The sequence below is a fragment of the Coffea arabica genome, chromosome 9c, assembly GCF_036785885.1.
Source record: "Coffea arabica cultivar ET-39 chromosome 9c, Coffea Arabica ET-39 HiFi, whole genome shotgun sequence".
Lineage (NCBI taxonomy): Eukaryota > Viridiplantae > Streptophyta > Magnoliopsida > Gentianales > Rubiaceae > Coffea > Coffea arabica.
Genome location: NC_092326.1, coordinates 15406460 through 15412346, shown reverse-complemented (window position 1 = coordinate 15412346; position 5887 = coordinate 15406460).

The following is a 5887-nucleotide window of genomic DNA, read 5'->3' as shown; positions in this document are numbered from 1 at the left end:
AAATGCATAAAAGTTTGAGAAAATCTTATGCTAAAAATAAAGATTTGAAAACAAAAATAAATGATTTGTTGGAAGAAAACTCCAAACTTTTTCAAGAAAACAAATGTTTGAGAATGGAAAATGATGATTTAAAAAATCAAAAAAGTGTTTTTGATTGCAAAAATAATTTGAAAAGGAAGTTGGAAGAGAAAACAAAGTTTTATGAAAAAATGTTGGAGGAACAAAATTTGTTAAAGAAAAGAATTAATGACTTGAACGAGTTTCTCCAAAATGAAAAACAAATGTTTTCTCAAACAAAAGAAAGCAAATTTTTTCAAGGCACAAATAAGTTTGCTATGATAAGAAATAAGAAAATTAGTTGCATTAAATCCACCTATGTGCAAAATACTTCTATCATGTGTCACTTTTGTTGCAAATTTGGACATATGCAAAATGATTGCTATGTAAAGAAAAATATGAGAAAAGGCATGAAATCCATGTGGATTGCTAGATCATGTCGTATTAACTCCCAAGGACCCTATAAAGAAAGGGTACCAAATGAAATTTCTCATATTTAGATATATCATGAAGATTTGATCCAAGAAGTGCTATATGGTTGTAAGTACAATTGAAAATTTTGATATTCAATATGGTCTTGATTTGAAAAATAAAGGGGGAGTTTATTTTTTTTTATTGATGCCAAAAGGGGGGAGTAGGATTTATTGAAATTTCTTTGTATGTTGGCACTTTCTAAGAGGGAGCTTTATTTGAACTTATTTGATAAAAGAAATCTTTATTTTGTTTGTCATCATCAAAAAGGGGGAGATTGTTGACCTTGGTCGATCAATCCTTGGTTTTGATGATTAACAAACCAAAATGTAGATTTGGGCTAATATTTTTATGTGAGCAATTTGTTAGAACAGATTCTTGTGGCACAAAAGAAGATGCAAAAACAGGGCACTCATGTCGGACGTCCGAAAGGAAGCTATCGGACGTCCGAAAGGATGAAGAACATCAAGAAGGAAACTCTGTCGGACGCTCGTGAGGAAGCATCGTACTTCCGGAAGGATCGGACGCACGCCTCGGACGCACATCGATCGCATCGGACGTCCGAGAAATTTCACAAAGATTTGATGACTCTCTGACGACGTTCGGACGCAGGGTTCGGACGTCCGACAGGTGGTTTTGACGCAGGGTTCGGACGTCTGACAGGTGGTTCGGACGTCCGACAGGCCAACGGCTAGTTTTGACAGCATTTAATATTTGACCGTTGGAGAGCCTTTTGGAGCCATTTCTCACCTTCTATAAAAACCCCAAAGCACAAGAAGACAAGGGACTTTTGCCAACACAAAATATAAGCTTACAAGTGAGATTTTTGAGTAGAAAGATTCTTTGTTGGTTGTATAAGGGGTTGGGAAAGTTGGGTTGTGAGGTTGCTCAAGTGAAGGTTATTCTCTAGGAGGAGTAAAACCTTGGTGAAGGTGAACCTATCACTTGAAGTGGTAAAACCTTGGTGAAGGTTGCCTCATTTGTATAAAATAGTTCTTAATTGGGTGAGTGATCTTTCAAGTGTAGGTTGTTGAGGGTTAACTAGAATTGTTGTAAAACTCCTTGGCTCAACCAAAGTGTGTTTGGGGTAAGGAAGGAGTGAGCCTTCACTTGTACATCTTGGTTAGCATCGCCATCAATTGAAGAGGCTATTGGATTGATATTTGGTTTGCATTTCTTATCTTTTCTCTTTAATTAAGTTTTCTTTATTGTGCTTAAATTTGATATATCCTAGTGCATCATTGTGAAATTGTTTGTACTCATTGGGTTGCACCGGGCACTTACAGAGTATAATGCAAAGGGGGCGTTTGTGAACTTTGATTGGTTTCACCTGTTTAGATGGTCTTCACTTTCACATTGTGAGGCAAATAGCTCATTCTCTTTGCACAGTTTAATCCTACAGAGGCATCGTTTCCTTCATGATTTATGAAGCATAAACTCCTAAAATCAAAGAGGGCTAGTACCTCCTGTATTCACACCTCGTACAATAAGTTGCTTTCTGTGTTTTAATATATAAACAACTAAAAGCATAAATATTAAACAATAATTACTATGGGAGTCCAATTTAATTGTTCAATAAGTTGAGCTATTGAAAGAAGAAGAAAGAAAATAAAAAAAATTGTTTTAGAGAGCTCTTTAGTTGAGCTTATGCAATGTTGTATTTGTATAGATTGGACTGTGATTTCTAACTTCTTGCTGGTGTTGTAATATGTGGGCCCAAATTATATGAGGTTCTTAATGAATTGTAATTTTTGTCTTAATAATCTAAGTCTCATTACTTGTTCTTTATTATTGTACTCCTCCCCTTACCTACTTCTTTTACTCTTTTATGACAGATAAATGCTATTAATACTAGCTTTTGGAAGATATCTATGGTTATGGTTGAAGAATGTTGAAGACAAAATTGCCTTTTGCTCATGGAGTGGTTCATTTAGATGTTCTTCAATTTCTTAAACTGTGATTGCTTTTGTAAATGTACCTTATGTACAAGTGATATTTTGGACAAATGTTATTTTTGTAGGCATTAGTTGGGTAATGTACACTTGAATTTAGCATTTGAGAATGCTATATTATTACCATGTAATCTAATGCAAATACTTTTGGTTATCAATCGTTCATGTTTATTTGTATGGTTTGTTTAAAATCAATGATTTAGCAATGATTACAGGCCAAATTATGACTATTAAGCTATTGAGAAATTATCTAATGACAAAAAAATTTGTCACAAAATAGAAAATAAAAACTCCTTGTCACAACAGAGACTGTCACTAAATCTAAGATACATTTGTGACGACAATTGTTGTCAGTAAAATAGTTATATACAATGGCTTTCGGTGCTTTTTAGTGACGACCTTAAGTAGAGCATTTTTGACAAAAGGTCAATTCGTCAATAAAACACTTCCGGATTGTTGTCACTAATGACAACTATTTAGTGACGACATTTCAGGTCGTCACTAAATAGTTGTCATTAGTGACGACAATCTGGAAGTGTTTATTGATGACTTGATCTTTTGTCAAAAATGCTCTACTTAAAGTGGTCACTAATGAGAACTATTTAGTGACGACCTAGATATTTTAGGTTGCCACTGTTTACTTTTACCGACGGGGATTTAGTGACGACTTTGTGACGATCAAAAAGTCATCAATAAAAGGTATTTGTGACGATATTTGTATGTTCTGTGATGACTTTGTGTTGTCACTGATGAACAATTTTCTTGCAGTACTTACAGGGGTATGCCAGGTGCACTGCGTAAGTTGGGGGACTATCAGTTTCAAGGTGTGCCCACGCCATGGAAGGGAATCTCTTAGACATTATTGAGACGCGATGGTCAGAAGACTATAACCTCCAAGGCGTGCCCACGTCTTCTAACCTTAGCGACAACGAAAATCAAACGTGACTAGGACCCTGCTTTTATACTTTTTCTACTTCTTTGTCTGATCTTTTCCAATCCCTTTCCAATTGCTTTTCTCTTGGTTTCCCAAGTTTCTCTCGTTGTCCACCGCCGCTCTCTCCATCACACCACTGCCTCAAAAATCTCTCTCTTTTCCATCGCATGCCGACTTCCTCGCGCCACCCATCGCCCTCGACAGCCCACACCACCAACGTCCATTGCTGGCCTTCTCTCTCTCTCTCTATTGATCCACCAGCATATAGGCGCATCCCCAGAAGCGCATGGCCTTCGCGAGTGAGCCTTGAGTCCAAGAGTCGCGCGCACTTCTTCCTCGTGCGCATTCAGCGTGCCTGCTTGCACGAGCCCAGGCCCGCGCCCTCTCCTGTGCACAAAGCCCAGCACCAAAGCTCCCACAGCAGCGACTAGCAGCTCAGCAGCTCACCCAGTAGCCAAGCGCCATATCTCCCGAGCGCAACCAGCCTTTGCAGCGTGCACGCCGTACGTCCCTCAGCCGCCTCACCTTTCTCTGCCTTAGTGTCTCGCTGCACCCTTTCGGTGGTCAGGAAAATTTCTCTCCTTTTTTTCTTATACTTCATTCGTTTTTTCTACATTGAGGACAATGTAGATTTTAGGTGTGGGAGGGATGGCTTCCATTAGTATTTCCTTTCACTTTACTTTTAAAACAAAAAAGAGGAAAAATGAAACAAACAGAAAACGAGAAAAAATGAAAAACAAAAAGGAAAAAAATGTGTAGTTAGTTCACTTTTTGCTAGAACATGTTGCTATGATGGATTATACAATCAAGGTGCAAGCGTATGTGGTCATATATGCTAGTTTTGTATTTTTGTTTTCCTTGGCAATATCGTTGAATGCTGAATATGCTGGACTTGACCCATTCTTGAAATTTTTGGGAGCTTTTGAGCCATGCACGAGCACATTATTCTTGTTTGCTTCGTTTGTGTTGTTGAGTGGGTATCATACATGGGATTGACATTCTAGAATTTGCTATTTTATACATGTCGAGACCACATTTTGTTGAACTGGATGAATCTGAAATGATAAGGGCATTTAGGATTTAACCTTCTTTACCTTTCTACAAACCATGCCTTTATCCTGTTTCCCAATAGTGAACCAATTTGAGCTTTTATCCGTCAATTTTGTTTGTTAGCCATGTTTGATAACCCAGAATCTTTTTAGACTTTCTTGTTCACCCCTGTGTTGTTAAGAGATGTCTGAATTTCATCATTTGTGCAAGTCAAATAAATCTAGAGTCGCAAGTGTTGTTAGAGTAGAATTTGTATGGTGCTATTTTTGTGCACCTGAAACAAAAAAGGAAGAAATCGTCAATAAGCTGCTGATCAGAAGACTATCTTATACGGCGTGCCCACGTCTTGAAAAACGGCCTCTAAAAAAAAAAGAAGAGAAGCCAGTGAACAGAAGACTCCGGGCTACAAGGCATGGCCATGCCTTGCAAAACGGCCTCTAAAAAAAAAATTTTGACGGCACCTGCACAGTGGGTATAGCGAATAAAACTGCCTTGCTTGTGAAATTCCTCCGATGAAGCATTGTGGTTATGTGGTGGATATCGGACATTCTCTTGATACATTACACCCTATTTTTACCTTCTTATCCCGCGTTTTACCTAAGCCCCATTACAACCTATTAAAATCTCTTTGATTGTGTATTTAGCTCATTTTTCAGTGGTAGAGATGTGATAAATGTGCAAACCTATGGTAATTCCATTCCGTGATGTTGATTTGAGCTTTCCTAGTATTTATACATTTTCTTGAAGGTTATGTGTGTTACTGTTCATATTTTTGGGACACCTGTTTGGTATGTTCTAATTTTGGCGATATTGTCTGGAATGCACGATGTTTGTGTTAAGTATATATGACTATGAAATCGTTGCTATCTTGATTAGGCTTCTGAGCTTCGAAATGCTTAAGGGCAAGCATTGTCTAGGTGTGGGGGATTTGATAGAGCAATTATTGGGCACAGTTTGCTCTGTTATTTTGTCCTAATTTTGGCTACTTAATGTGCTAAATATTGAGATTTTACTCATATTTTATATTTGTATAAATTGAATTTGGTTGGTGTAAAAAGTGCTTCCGCGAGGCAAATTTTTAGAAGACTCTCTATTTCATGACGTGCTCATGCCAGAAACTACTCTAGAAGAATACCCAAAAATCGAACCCGCAGGATTGGTAGCAGTAGGAGGCAATTAGGAAATGAGGTCCACGTGAACCATGGAGATGCATGGGATTAAAACCCCTAGACAAGTCCTGCTCTTGATGGCTTTCTTTGGGCAGCGGCTACTGGGAAGGATAAAGAGGAAAAGCCATATTCACGTTTAAAGGATCAGATTAGTTTTAGTTTCAATTGTTGAGTCAGACGTTTCTTTCTCTTCATCAACAAATAGGATAAAAGCCAGAATCACGTGGGCTTAGGAGAGGATTTTTCATTCTTCC